The 15568-nt window shown below is 47.9% G+C and overlaps 1 protein-coding gene across 4 annotated transcripts in view; it reads right to left on the reverse strand.

Annotated features, from left to right (window-relative positions):
• LOC144176027 (thyrotropin-releasing hormone receptor-like) overlaps positions 1-15568 on the reverse strand; it is a 76865-nt gene that overhangs the window by 10097 nt on the left and 51200 nt on the right. Inside the window, exon 1 of one of the 4 annotated variants that reach the window (XM_077705132.1) lies at positions 9697-9990. The exons of 2 other annotated variants lie outside the window; for them this stretch is intronic. The gene's annotated coding sequence lies outside the window, so the exon portion shown is untranslated. Of the gene's footprint in view, positions 1-5854; positions 5878-9696; positions 9991-15568 lie in introns of those variants that run through there. One more of the 4 variants, XM_077705135.1, reaches the window with a different exon arrangement.

Consider the following 15568-nt stretch of genomic DNA (forward strand, 5'->3'; position numbering starts at 1 on the left):
GCGACTGTGGGCAGCGGTACGAAGCGGTGGGCAGCGGTTAAAGATCCCCAGGTGGTCAAAAGAATCCGGAGTCCTCCACTACGGCGCGCCTCATTGCCTGCGTTGCGTCGGTGCGTTAAATCCAACAATCAATCTTTAGAATAAGAGCTTAAAGAGACCTGTCTTTTTTTCTTTTAGCCGGCCGTAAGAATATTTTAGGCAGTTTGTGCGGTTTGCTCAAGCGGGATGTCGGCGGTAAGCGCCTGTAGCGTTCACGTGCCGCAAAAGACGGCGGTTACTTGAGAAAGTGGCCGGCGGTCCGTAGGCGAAGCAGGCGTTGTGCGCTGTGGCTGCACTGAAGTTACGTGAGCCGCACGCTGTGTTCCATTATTGTACTAGCTAGCCATGGCTTGTTTGGGAAACTGTTACTGCTATTATTTATTGGGCCATGATGTACTGCAATGGTGTCCGTGCGAACGTACGCGATGAAGTAACTGTATCCGCATTATTTGACTGATGTGGGCATCAGGAGGATGATTACACTGATAAGCTAGTACACGCCATTAATCGTGCGCTGCCTGCGTTCCAAGGGATCCCACTCGCCGACGCAAAAGACGCGCGGACGTCTCTTCGCTATGGCGCGTCAAGTGCGGTGAAAGCACGTGTTTAGTCGGCAGGTAGCAGCTCTCCTAGAGGCAGCGTGAGTATGCAGTGAATTGAAACCTTCAAATGGGGTCTTTGTTCCACATTGTATATCAAGTATGGTATCGCAGGCATTGCATAGAACTGTCCCGAACTCGCCTTTTTTAAAACGTTTCCTCTTTTAAAGCAAAGCTTTATACCTTTACCTCTCAAGGGTTCCTTCGCGACCGTCGGTGTCATCAGAAAACTCCCGCGAACAAATAAAAGAATTTACAGGCACCACCACGAATCGAACCTGGAACCAATAGCGTAACGAAGCGAGAGCCCGCTGTCTTAGCGATTGAGCTATGAGCCCACGCGGAGACGGGGAAGACAGGTGGTGGACTTACCAAGCACATCTATGGGTTTACCGCCTGCATTCTCGCTGAATGCCACGTGATAACGTCACGCGACCTCATGCGCCGCCGTGCGCTCCGTCCACTGCACGTCTAGCGGCCCTGTGCACACCTTCCGCGTGTGCTAGGAGTTCCGAAAATTAAACAAAGCTTACACCAACGCATGGCATCTCACTTCTAGTACGCCAATGTGCTAAAGCCCGTAGCCTCCAGTGTTCACGTAAAAAATCACAGCTCCTTGTCGTCCGCCCCCTCGCCAAACGACACATCAAGCCACACATTCAAATACTCCTTGATGGCCAGGCCATCCCTCCAAGCCCCAGCATCAAGATCCTGGGCCTACATCTCCAGGCCAACACCGAGAGTGACGTATCGTTGCAGCACTTCGAACACAGCATTAATGAAATCATACACATGATCAGGCGAGTTGCCACCAAGAAGAGAGGCGTCAAGGAATCCGATACTTTTCGATTAAGTCAAGCTGTTGTCCTCTCGAGAATCACTTACGTCAGCCCTCTGTCTTCTTCTCGGCAAGGAGGGCATACAGATGCTTTATATAATGATTAGAAAGGCGGTTGAGCAGGTAATTGGTCTTCCCCTGTGTGCGTGCATAGAAAGACTGCTTAGCACGGCGCTCCACAGCACGGTGGAAGAGCTGATAGAGGGCCATCTTTCGAACCAGAAGCTCCGAATGAGCAGACCTGCGGTGGGTCACCGCATCCTTCACCAGGTTGGCTCGTCAACACAGAATGTCACCCCGCACTCTTGGCGAAAAGAACTAAAGATGCTCCCTTTGCTGGGAAACATGAACCCTTCACACGACGAGGGTCGCCGACAAGCCCGGGCCCAAGCGCTCAGCACCACCGTCGGTGGGGATCATGCAGTTATCTATACTGACACCTCCCAACATCAAAGGAAGTAGTACGCCATCATCGTGGCTACCTCCAGAACCAACCTCCTTGCGTGTGCCTCACTCAAGATCCACGACATGATGGCAGCAGAAGAGGCAGCCATTGCCTTGGCTCTCACTCGACCAGGGTTTTGGAAGGTAGTAACCAATTCGCAGCAAGCCTACAGGAATTCCCAGTCGGGTTGGGTGTCCCGACGTGCACTGCGTGTGCTAAAAACCCACTCCCCAAACGCTTTCATTCGTCTCATCTGGACACCCGCTCACGCCTCCATGGAGGGCAACGAATACGCGCACCAACAAGCCTGGGCTTTTACCCCCCGTGCTATGCAGTGAACTACCCAACAAGAGGAATGGGAGATGCTGCTGTACAGCCACTGTCTGCCTACCCAGCTTCAGTTGGTGGAGACACCACACGCGGTACGGATTGCAAATGGTCTCCAGTGAAGAAAGAGCCACTCCCCTGGGCCGCACTCTGGGCCGTTCAGAAATCTGATGATGAAGATGATGATGACATCCTCAAAGATTTTGGCACGTACCCGTAAGCTGGGATTGGCCAGGGCTAAATCGGTTGTTAAATACGAGGGACTTTAAAATACTAAATTATATCCGGAAAGAGGCTGCAAAAGGAAACTCATTATGAATAAAACCCGAATTACCCATTAATTAGCACCCTTCACAATTCAAGCGACCTAAAGCAGAAAGAACATAGTGAATGCAATTATAAATATCCCTTTTTTGCAAACCCCAAACTTGAAGCGCCAATAGGTAATATAATTTGAATCGAAAAAGTCAACCCCAAACGCTCAATTGGGTCCTTTAAAAGCAGTTGTCTAGCTGTTGATAAACGGCGGCAGTCAAGAAAAAAAAATGTTCGATTGTTTCAGAAGCACTTCTTTCTCCTCGTTCTCCTGCTTCTTCTCGTCCTTCTCTCCCGTCTCTGCCGCCGATCTCGCGCCTTCGTTCACGGCGGCAGAGACAGAGAAGTAAGATCGTCTCACACCGGGTTTGAGCTTCCTTTAATTTTAAAAAGCGTTTCCACTCATGTGCTACACCAATACAACTCAACCAACCAGCGTTTATGCATCATCATCGATTTAGCCTCACCAAGAATATCTCTTTGAAGTAACAACGGGTGTGGTAAAGTGCATTTCACTTCTCTCTGGTTTCACTAATCGTAGAGCTACGTGACCTTATTTAAGGGGCGTCGCATGGGTAATCGTTCTGGGTGCCTTTACCAGCTTTTTCCAACTACATTCACAGCGTGGATTGGCACAATTTTTTTTCTTTTATTCATATTTTTGGCTTGTTTATAAAACACGTATTGCGCATATTGCAGCGATTCACTGAGCTGTCTGTGTTCTTGTCATGTTTTTGAGTCCATGAGCTCTGGGGGTCATCGATACGACGCTCACTGCTACGTGCCCCGGCGACCTCACAGCGGCCAAGTATACCCTCGCCAGGGGCCCCGTCTCGGGATGCGTTTCTTTCGCGGGCCCAGGGGACCTGAGGTGTGTTTGGGCTTTGTAATACGTTCATTTCTCTCTCGCTGCTCTTCCTGATCGCAGGAAAAAAAAGACAAAGCAATTCAGGCTATCTGAGCAGCATTATCATTTCTGTTATACGAAAAAATACCTCAATTGCATTAACGATGTGCCTAACCAGTGTCGCGCAATTAAAAAAGCATGCCTATTGTTATTGTTGATAATAGCGGGACCGCGTGATCGCCGAATAAAATAAGAGAACTTATGTTTGTAAATAGGTGGCATGTGCTAGAGGCAATACTTGAGTTCTAGTTACAGAGAAATTTACATTCTCTGCATTTCTGTTCGCATATGTCACTGCAAACAGTTTCTGTGTCGTTTCCTTAATCACCTATGCAGGTTTACAGCATGGGTGGCCTACACTGGACGAGGTGCCATCAAGACAAAGCCAACTGGATTCCTCATACCAGACATGCTACAAGCACCTCATGGCACAGGACTGCATGGATCCCGCCCTCGCACGAATCAGAAAATGGCCGTGCCTACTGCTCTTCCAGAGTTATTCAGTTGTATCAATGACTCCCTGCAGTGCTTCTTGCTTCCTTATTGATGCTCCAAAAATATACGCAGTGTGCCCATGACGCGCCTCCTAAATTGCACTGTTATTGTTCTTGTTGTAATCACGCAGATACAAATTATAATGCCATGTTGTATGCACACATGCGGTGTAATCCGCGATCATATAGACGGCACAAACATTTTTAATCTCTGTCATAGCACATGGTGGATTGTGAAACATTTGTAATGTGAAGTGTGAAGTAGCATTCCTCACTGCCTGGTGCCTGGTTGTGAACAATAAAGCATAGTAATGTCAAGTTGAATTTGGCATTTGTGCGCGCAACTGTTGAAATTGTTCTCGGCTGGGTGTTCGAAATGGCAAAACTATGGTGCGTGGTCCCTCAAATGTTGTCGCACTACCTTATGGGGCTCTGTAGTGTGTAGCCCTTGTCTCGTACATCAGCAGCCCAAAACTGCTTTCCTGTTTCTGAAACGTGTTTTTCGTCACTACAGTGTATTGGGCCTGTTGTGGTGTATTACCCACTGTTTATTATGTGTATTACAATACGTGGTGACAATTTGAACTTGTTGTTCCGTTTAGTGCCATGCAATCAATATTTATTCATTTATGAGGTGTCTCTTATGTGGCTTGACAACATGCGAACACACGACAGAATTCATAACCATCTGTAAACAGTACTGTGGTTGTAAACCATCTACAGAATTCATAACAGAATTCATAACCATCTGTAAACAGTACTGTGGCTGCGGAAGATGTGAATTTGTGTGCCTTGATCGAGCCTGGAACCTGTCCTTTGACTACGTACGCATGCCTAAAATATCCCTGCCTGACCCATTGCCTTTAATGTAAAAGCAACGCTTTGGGAAGCTAACGCGGCTTCTTGGGTAATTGCACCCTTGCCAGGAACCAATAGGAACTTGATTTTTTTCCTCTTAACGTTTCTTCGCGTACATTTTCACAGAAACGTGATTTCTGTGCAATTACTGCTACTGATTAGAAGTTGCCGAGAGGCAATAGACCTCATTGGAACTCATCGAATAGGCGAGCCCATCAAAGCCTTCTTGGTAAACGGGCGCAAGTGTTTCCCTTCTTTCACATCCTAACTGGAGAAACTGCCGCAGGAAAAAAGAATTATGCGCAGAAATTGTGGTCGTAAACGCTCGCAATTATCCCAGTGTATAGAGTTTGTTATGGTTGATATTTTGGTATGACGGCAAGAGCGCATACAGTTTGAGGGTGTCGTAGATACAAGTAACACTGCAGATGCCTGATTCATCCGGATTCTCTGTGTTTTCAATCACCATAGAGGATAAATCCTTTGTGTGGTTGTGGTACTCTTACTTGTGCATTTTTTTTTCTCATTCATAGAAACGTGTTTTCCTCATTACTGTGTATTGTGCCTGTTGTGGTGCGTCACCCACAGTTTATTATGTGTAGTACAAAGAGTGATGACAATTTGAACTCGTTCCGTTTAGTGCGTGCAATAAATATTAATTCATTTATGAGTTGTCTATTTTATGTGGCTTGAAAACGTGTGAGAACACGACAGAATTGATAACCACATGTAAACAGTACTGTAAACTGCGATTGCACATTTGAAAAAAAAAAAAATCTTTTAAAAGTATGCGGGACCAATGCATGAAAGCGTCTGAACACCGTAACGATGCCCGTCGCCGCGAGCAGCGCTTTCCAGCCATTCCATTTACACGTTAAAATCAGCGTCCGCGAAACCGAACCCGAAAGTGAACAGTTGTCTGACCACCTGCTCGGTGCGCTACAGTCAGCTCGGCCGCATGGCTCTATGGGAGTGTCCTCTCTTACCAGTATTTCTTTTTCTACTGCGCAGCCACAAATTCCGCGCACTCACCGCGCCCACGTTTCCGTACTGTACACCAGGTGCAGCGACAGCAACGTCCGGAAATTGCAGCGCCGCCGCCGTCCTTTCGGGCAGTATATTATTTCTATGCTCTTTCGGGGGCGCCCGGGAAGCAGGGAAAGGAAAAGGGAAGTGGCTTTAGAATTAAAACGAAGGTTGAGCCGCTGCGAGTGCGGTCTGAGCAGTTCCTGCGCACGAAATATTGTTAGAGTACCTGCAATATCAGCTGTACAAATGCAGGCAAAAGCGGCCCAATCCCCATGGCGAAGAGCGCACACTAATCAAAACCTGCTGGGCATACGTCATAGCTGGACTTCCTGCGGGAGTGCTCGGCTGTGCCGCACTCCTCTCGGCGTGTTTTCTCTGGAGGCTCACCACACATACAATGCCGCCGGTTTTCTTTGTGGTGTTGGTATCACTTAATTGTACGAGTTTCATATCCAAAATATTCAAACATCCCTCCATCTAACGGCGATGATGGTTGGAACGCAAATCTATCTAGCCTCCGATTCAAAATAGCGAAGTGCTAAAGTCAAAGTAAGAAAATGTAGTGGAGTGACGGCTGAGGGTGTTACGGAGTTGTTAAGGTACATGACGACCCGTATTAAAAGGATTGCCGTTATTGAATCTACGAGTTTTCATCATCTACAAAATAAAGAGTTGGCCTACGCTAGCCCCTCTGTAAACATTCACGAAAAGCACGCATGGCTGGCAATCGACGTGAGGCGAAGCTTCAAGTTCTTGTCGTTCCGTATTCGTCCCCCACAAAATGTTTTTGGAAGCATTTTTGTGCGGCGGCACGGACACCAGACGCTTCCGTCGAAGCCGCAAATTAGTTCGGCTGTTGGCATAAGGCGCTCCCGTTGGCGCCGCTAAGGCGCACGAGGCGGCTGCTCCACTAGTCAGAACACTACTAGAAGTCTTCGGGGCGCGCTTAAAAGGAAACGGGCGACCAGGCGGACAATGCGACCCCCAGAAATGTTGGCTGCAGGGCGAAGGATGCTTCTACAATAGACTCGGTCGATCCATTCTTCCCTCATGCCGCTGGCGAATGTCACTTGTGTGCGTGTGCGGGCTGCTGCGCGTGGTTGCGGCATTTTGGAAATGCGCGCCCCTGCACGGTGGCGGTGACACACAGAACGAGGAACATGCACATTATCGTTGGCGCGGATTGTTCCTTCAGGTGATCAACCCCAAACTGGAGAACACGAATGTCGGCTCAACAGAAGCGGGCGTGCTGCGGTTGCACCCGTCCAAGATGCTCGATCCCTGCCTTCGCTCGGACGGGACGACGCCGACCGGCCTCCGGCAGGCCGGTCGAGCTCGCTGCAGCCTACTGTAGCAGGTCTATGGGGCTTTGGCGAGGACAAGATACGACAGATACGGGTGGCTTGTCTTCGTCCTTCTGTCTTGTCTTCGTCCACGACTGTTTAACGCCACTGTTAAACGACTGTTTAACGTTTTCTTTTATCTTCAAGTGTGAACCAACTCGCTCAGCAACAAGTTTTGTTAAACTGTAGCTGACGATCGGTGCACCGGTTCACCCCGAAGGCGATGTTTCCATATGCACGCTCAAAAACACTTCCACGCTTTTCAAACCACCTATCATTTGAAATAATGGCAAAATAATAAAATAAGAGTCTTTAACGGGTTTCCCTCAGAATACTAACAATGTTTACTGCCAGCTTGGCCTGCAGAATAGTAGGCACAACCGTTTGGGCGCAAATACCCTTCAGCACGAGGTCGTGGGTTCAATTCCCGGCAGCGGCGGCCGCTTTTCTGATGCGAGGCGAAAAGCAAAAACGCCCGTGTGTACGATATTTCGGCGCACGTCAAAGATCCCCAGGTGGTCAAAATTAATCCTGAGCCTTCCACTAAGGCGCGCCTCATCGCCTGCGTTGCGTCGGCGCGTTAAACCCTACAATCAAAAATACACTTTAGTTTCTTTTTCCCTAGCTTTAAAACAGCCTGCTTTATTTTCCACTTACCCAATAACACACCATTCCTTGCGTTTTTGTGGCACTGTGTTTGAATGTCCAGGGGGGATCAAAATAAATGCGAACATCGGAGCGTACAGCCTCGGAATCATGCTGCACCATCTGGCTGCAAATTCAGTAAACTGCGCGCATGCGCACTTCTTCGAGAGCGTTTGAGAGTGCAGCCTACCTTTATATGAAATGCGTAATCAAGAAGCGACGCCGGTCGTCTATTTCGAGGCGCCTTTTCACGCTACGTCGCCACTGAGAAGGATGATCGTTGAAGGGCATCATGCTAGCTGTAATCAGCCTGCTGCGCGCTTGGCACCCGAATTTAGTAGATAATATGGTGCTCAGTAGCGAAAGAGCGAAAAAAGATGCCTCCAAGTAAACGACCGGCGTCGCTTCTTCATCAAGCATTTCCCCTAAGTAGGCCACGATCTCCAACGCTCTGACAGAACTACGCATGCGCGCAGTTTACTAACAGTGCAGCCAGATGGTGCGGCATGCGTCGGAGGCTGTGTTCGTATTTTTCACCCCCCCCCCCCCCCCACCCCTTCTGGTAACTTGATGATTGTAGGGTTTAACGCGCCGACGCAACGCGGGCGATGAGGCGCGCCGTAGTGGAGGGCTCCGGATTAATTTCGACCACCTGGGGATCTTTAACGTGCGCCGAAATCTCGTACACACGGGAGCTTTTGCTTTTCGCCTCCATCAGAAAAGCGGCCACCGCGACCGGGAATCGAACCCGCGACCTCGTTCTCCCCTCCTGGTAACTTAACTGTCGCCGCGGTTCCAGTCATTGATTGACTGACTGTAGGGTTTAACGCGCCGACGCAATGCAGGGGATAACGCTCGCCGTAGTGGAGGGCTCCGGATTATTTTTTTCCACATGGGGATCTTTAACGTGCGCCGAAATCTCGAACACACGGGCGATTTTGCTTTTCGCCTCCACCAGAAAAGCGGACGCCGCGGCCGGAAATTGAACCCGCGACCTCGTGCTCAGCAGCGCAACGCCTTAGCCACTGAGCCACCGCGGCGGGTACGGTTCCAGTCGTTCCGTGCCGTTAACAAATCACTGAGATGACTTCGTTGAGAAGATGGCAAGCGCTGCTTTGAAACCGCGGTTGACGTAAGGCCTTAGGCAGAGTGAAAATCTGCTTTCGCGAAAAGTGATAGCTCGACAGCATTGAAGCGCGCAAGCCTGGGGAGATTTTTGCGCTTGCTGCCGGCGGGGAATAAACGAAGCGGGCAAAAAAGCACTCCAGAATGCGGCACGTACGTTGCATGTGTTGGCACGGTAACACAGCGGCGGAACCAAACAAAAGACGGGAAAAGGTTTGGGCGTGTTGGTTCATCGTCAGACGGAAAACAAGCGCTGAATAAAAACACAGGACGACCGCTTGTCACGTCCACTCCTCGTCCTGTGTTTTTATTTAGCGCTTGTTTTCCGTCTGACAAGCAAAAGACATTTTCTTATTTTTGCACAATGTTTACGTCGTACGCCTACAGTTAAGGCAAAGTTCCGCTGGGCCCCAACAAGCAGCTTGTCCGCACGAAACACAGCTCAGGTAAAACAAAACACTGCTCGAGTGTTTAGCCGAGTATTTGTCGCCCACAATGAGCCCCGGGTGGACGTTCTCGATGCGTTCAAGAGGGGTGTCACCATACCAGCCCGATTAACTCGCGGAGAAGTGCACGAGGGTTCAGCTCAGTGACGACGGGGACGGTGACCCGTCGTTGTAGTCGCTTATTTCCAGAAGATTTGTGGCGTCTTCGCGCGCACGTTTACAGGACATCGCAATGAGTACGAAGGCGTAGGCCCAATGCGGTAAGAAAGTCTCCATTCACACTCACCCCTGCAGTCACCAGTCTCTGTTTCTGCCCTCCCTGGGGCGCCAGTGGTCGGCACCGTTGGCACTGGTCACTTCCACATCACCGGAGGTGAACTTTAGCCCTAATGTTAATTAATTTAGCAACTAGCCAACACCTCATCTGTGAAACCAGAACACTGATCGCAGGAAACACTCTGAGGCCTTTGCCTGTTATTACAGTTGTTAGCCTTTGGAACAAGCGCCCCTAGGAACAACAATATTGCGGCGGGCGGTCAGCCAGTTCTGCCGGAGAAGGATCGTGACGTCAGGATGACGCGGCGGTCACGTGCCGCAACGTCACAAACAGTTCGCCTGGGCCTTGAAGCTGCCGTGCCCTGCTGGCTATAATCATGCCACCACGCGCATCCGGACAAGGGACCCGTTTTGGACTGCGCGAATTATCCGTGAATTGGCCCCTTTGTGTCATTTAGATAAAACGCCAGTAATCAGTGGCGTGCGCTCGTGTAGCTGTGACAAAATATTGAGTAATTTAACGCTCAGCCTAAACAAATCGACACCAAGATATTTGGTATTGTTTAGGAATATGTAAAAGCACTGTGCAAATATTTTAATAAAAATGACGAAAGCAAACGCTAGCGAACTACACCATTTAATTGAGCTTTAGCGTAAACCGCGTGGCGATGCTGAGAAATTAATCCGAATGCGAGCGCCGAACTGAGAAACTCCACACAATGTTTCTCCCTATCTATTTTCTTTTTATAGCTGTTAGTAACACAATTTGGAGCCCTCCGTTCTATTGTTAATTTGCAGCTGCACTTTAAGTTATCGCTTTTACGGCGATTACCACCGCCACAGTATCGCCTGCTGTTGGTACACAAAGTTTATGCTGTGACAACCCAAAAAGAAGGCCGTGACGCTCGGTGCTGTGACGCATCGGTGACAGCGAACTGTTTCGCCTGATAAACCGTTGCGGTGCTGCCGATCAGCACGGTAACGAAGTTTGCTTGTGTTTTTGTTGCCTCTACTTACCGATAACCTGAGCCACAAGCTTCCTAGATAAAGGAATGTTGTGCGTTGTGTATTTCGTAACAGATGGATTGATTGATTGATTGATTGCAGATTTGAACGCGCCGAAGCTACACTTGGGCTATGAACAAAGTGTTGCCGCTCAGACAGACCGTCCAAGAGCAGCCGATTATGCAGACGAGTGCTTCCTTTTAGCGAGCGAAGAAAATGGGCTGTATTAAGAAAGAAGGCGCGGGCGCCGACAAGGCAGCTGGCAGTGTAACCGTACTGGCGTAACCTTTCACATCGATTGAAGAAAGCAGCGCCACGATGTGGGGTGCGTGTGGGGATGTCGGCTCAATAGCGCAGATGTGCCTTCAGTGCAAATTAATGGGTCCCGCATCACTGAACTTATCGCTGGACTAAATAATTCCTCATTTTTTGGCTTTGATGACATTACCAGAAATATTTGAAAAGCACCGCTGTTTATTCCTCTATCATATTAACAGAAATATTTCAGCAATCATTCTACACAGGTGAGCTTTCTAAGAACTGGAAAATAGGGAACGTGACTCAGCGTATATGCCCGGCAAAAAAACCTTTATATATCGCTCTATTTTACTCTGGATATAATTACCCTGGATATTATTCAGCCTCTCGGAAAACGGTCTTAAGGATGCATAAAAATATTAAGGAAGAATGTTTTACGCAATAAGTGCTCGTATTAAAGGCGTTTTAACATTGTCTTGTCTTGTTGTTGTAAGAAAGAGGAAGAGAGAGTAAATGTTTATTTAAAAGGAGAGGAGGTCGGCCTGAGAAAGTGATCTTGGGCCTGCTACTTCCCACTGGGAGGGGCTACCGGGGATAAAAAGAGAAAGGAATGAATGTGGAAGGTATGGTAAGTGACAATGAAATCGACAAATGAACTAAGCCGTAACGCCTCACCTAAAACGGGCCCCTGAATGAGACGATTACAGTCCACTTTTCAGCACGTGATCATCGTCAATACAAAAAACACATTAAGACATTATTTCGCAGGCTGCTAAATTTTTTCGCAACCAAGAGCCGAGAATCCAGAGGAGGCACTAAGAAATGTAAGCAGAGCTTTAAGCTAAGGCTTTGCTTCCCACATGCCAAAAATCTTGTGTTCGGGCAGAGGGCGAGTGTCCAAGCGTAGCAATGCTGCCTCGAGGTTCTTTCGCTCACTAGGGTGCTTTGGACAAGCGCTAAGCAAATAATCTGGAGTCTCGGGACAACCCCACAGGACGACGTCCTGTGAGCAATTCGGAAACGTTAGATGAGTTCCTTCCCAGGCATAACCACTGCTGCTGCCGACTAAGACGCCGTGACCGATCCGTCAACGAAAACTCGCGACGCCTCCCTCTACATTTCACTGATGTAAAATAGCGAAAGTTGTTTTAAGATCGAAGACGACGTGTGGGATTTCTTGACCGATTCCAGGAATCGATAACCACACCTGCAGACAAGGCACAACCCATATAGGCGCCTCTGAGATTTTGGCGACTGCAAATTCGGAGGGCATCAAATGTTGCTGCACCGCAATACTTCGGGAGTAGTTTGAATTCGGCCGGTCCGCTGTGAGCTAGGATGTTGTCAAGCGCTCTTCGTGTTGGTGTTTGGTTTTTTTTTTTTTTTGTAAAGTCGCCTTGTTCTGTTAAAGGAGCCATGAAGACAAAATACAAGTTGGGTTTATTAGAAAGACTGCTTAGTCGCGATAACAATGATACCAATATCATCGCAATCTTCGAACAAATAACGGAGATATTAAAGAAAACGTGTGAAGCAGTCGCGACCCCCTAGCCAATTTCCCGCAACTTTTCTATGACGTCACGGAACCTTGTTTGTGCGATTGGCGGCCGCCTAACTGACCTGTAGCGACGACACATGACTGGACGTCTGTAATGAGGCCTCTAGATCCATATGACCCCAACACTTGAATGCTAACGTGCAGTTAACGCACTGAAAATCATGTTTTATTTTTGGCCCGTATGACGTCATTCTTGCTCATAACACGTCACTGTGGCGCAAAATTTGAAAGTTTTTAAATACTTCTCGTTTTTTTTTCGTTAAAAAACATCTTTTGGTGCTGTCATGAAGCTGAGTGAGATACTGAATCCTAGTACTTTCAAATTACACGAAGTTGTATTTTCTCTTCATGGCTCCTTTAAGTCTACCGGTGTGCTATTTAGTCGGTTTCTTGAGTCGGTTTCTTGAATATAGTCAGTTTCTTGATTTTGTTGGTGCCCGGCCTGTATGGAAGAGTAAAAGTGTTTTTATTTTTTGCACTAGCGCATAGTCCTTTTCAGGCGTTTTCTCTGCCTGAATTTATATTGTTGCATTTTAGCGCTTCATTATAGCACTTGTTCCAATTCTCCTTAAGCACACCGACTGCTTATCTCCTCCGATACCGACTATCTCCTCCGCTTTGCTCGAAATTGTTTTCTTTCGATATATAGTTCCGTCTTCAACCACGGCTTTCTTTCCCTGCCGTCATTATTCACGCTTTTTGAGTAGTGTATGGTATTCGAGAAATTTGTCGGTGCAAGTAATTGACTATATGTTCGAGCTCATTTGCGTTGGTTACTTCATCCTTTGGAGTTTCATGTCTGTAGTCACCTGTTGTCTTCGAATTGTTTTCGTTCACCCATGTCATTAGCCTTTTTGTTGTCTGACTCCATGATCTAAAAAGATCAGTTTCAATATAACGGTGGTCACTATTGTTAAACTCTCCTAAAACTTCCCAACTTTGAACTTCAGGTTCCAATTTCTGGGATACTTATGTTAGGTCCATCAATCTTGTCCCGATATTTGTTTGGAAGGTAGGAATGTTAGTTAAACTTGTTAATGAAATCGAGTAACATATTTCTTTATCCTTAAGGGTTTAACACCCCAAACACGATTTTTTGAATTAAAATATCCTATGATGAGAGTGCTTACGTGCGTGGGGTAGGCGAAATAATTTTATGCTACCTCATACATCGACTTGGTCTTCCTTAGGGGGAATGTAGCAGTTGATGGCGTGGAAAGTGCTGCCTTGCCACTGTAGTTTTGTGATTACAACAGTTTGGGTTACCCTTAAGGGGAAGACGCATATTGCTTCGCCATGGATAATAGCGACGGCTTTAAGCTTGAAATTGTGAGCAGTAAATTTATGCTTGAGAGGGTATCCGATTGCTTTGTTGTCAAAGAAGTACAGTTGTTGCAAAAAGGAAATATCGTGTTTTGATAATTTTGTAATGTTTTAGATGATTGTGCGCAGCTTCCAAGGTTTCCTTCTAGTATAGTTAGCATGTTCTGCACAACTAAGAAGCAAATTTAAAAATAAATATACCTGTGGTTAAGTGTTTGCCATGAATAGTAGGCATAGCGCGTCACCTAAGTTTATCTACACCCCTTTCACGTAAGCCTAGCGAGAATTTTGTCCAGCCCCTTTGCCAGGCCCCTTTGAATTGTCGGGTACCTGTCTGGCACCTGCATGTCGGGCACCTGCAATCTAGTCACGTGTCCTCGTAGACGTTCCACTTCCTGGGTTGCTTGCACGCACATTTCTTTTACAGTGATGTATTTGTCGATGAGGGTGTCTATACGGGCTTGAACTTCTTAGTTATCTTGTTAGTGGGCTAAGATCGCAGATAGTGATCTCATGATTGTTTTCTCCGATTCACACATTCTTGACAGGATCACTATCACTGCAACCCAAGCGGCCTTTAGTTTTTCGGTGGCTGCTGTGAACTCGTGGGTGAAAATGGTGACTCCTAGTGAATCCGTCTTTTGAAAGAGAAGCTCTAGACAAGTAAAATGTTTCTGGCAGCTAAGGTGCGCGAAAGTGACTTGTCCGTGCGAGCGCCATCGTATTCCGCGGACGCGCAATCGCCAGAACCCTGATCAGCGAGCGCGGCCGCCTTTCCCCGCCATGGAGATTACAACCTCTCCTCCCGTGGGCCTCATCTTACTGGGTAGCATACATGAGCAATTTTTTCAATGCCAGTTGTCAGCCTAAGATAAAACATACGCAATGTGCCAAAATAAAATACGACATTTCAGCGAACTCGGAGCGGTTATGACAAGGTCACACACCCACATTCCTTTGCGTTCGCGTTACTAAACGACGTTGACACAACTGGGCCGCGATATCACTCGTCACCCCTTCACGCTCCAACATTGCAGAGTTCGCGTTTAATTTAAAGCTTACAAGTTTCGTTTCGCGCTCAGAACGTATGCTATCAGGTGTGTGGCGAGAACTGCTGCCATGCGGTGTAGTGGGAATGGTGGCACGCATTTCAGGGGTGAGCCTCGCTCAAGCATTGCGTGGCTCAGGTGTCGAAAAACGCGCTGTCCCCGCATATGCGTGACGCCAGAAACGTGGGCGCTGAATTTCAATCAGCTGCGAACCTAGGTATGCATTGGCTTCGAAAGCGGGTATGTGTCGGCCCGCGGGTATGCGTTGGCCGGACGTCTGCATTGGCTGCGAAGGCCAGTGTGCGCCGGTCTGACTGGTACGCGAGCTGGGACTCAACAAAGAATACTGATTATGTATTATGAAACTTTATTGGGCAAGGGGTGGCCGGTCTGAAAACGTCGAACTGTAGCCAGCCGAACGGCTGGTGGGAAGGGGTGTACGCGGGCATGCCATGTTACAATTTCAGGTCTTAAACTCTTCAGCCGGTACCCGCAGCTTGACGTACAATAACTTTGGCGTTGCTTGGTACGTATTTATGCTGAACGATAAGCTTTCCGACTGGCGAAGGCTCTTGGTCATAACGGATACAACGGAAAAAATGAAGAAAAGGACGAATTACGATTTGTTAGCGGTGTCGAATGTTTTGGGTCATCATGCACTTATCAACTCTAAACGCTTCCAGCAAAAA

This window comes from Haemaphysalis longicornis, unplaced genomic scaffold (assembly GCF_048455015.1).
Source record: "Haemaphysalis longicornis isolate Haplotype H1 unplaced genomic scaffold, Haemaphysalis longicornis Haplotype H1 scaffold_3, whole genome shotgun sequence".
Lineage (NCBI taxonomy): Eukaryota > Metazoa > Arthropoda > Arachnida > Ixodida > Ixodidae > Haemaphysalis > Haemaphysalis longicornis.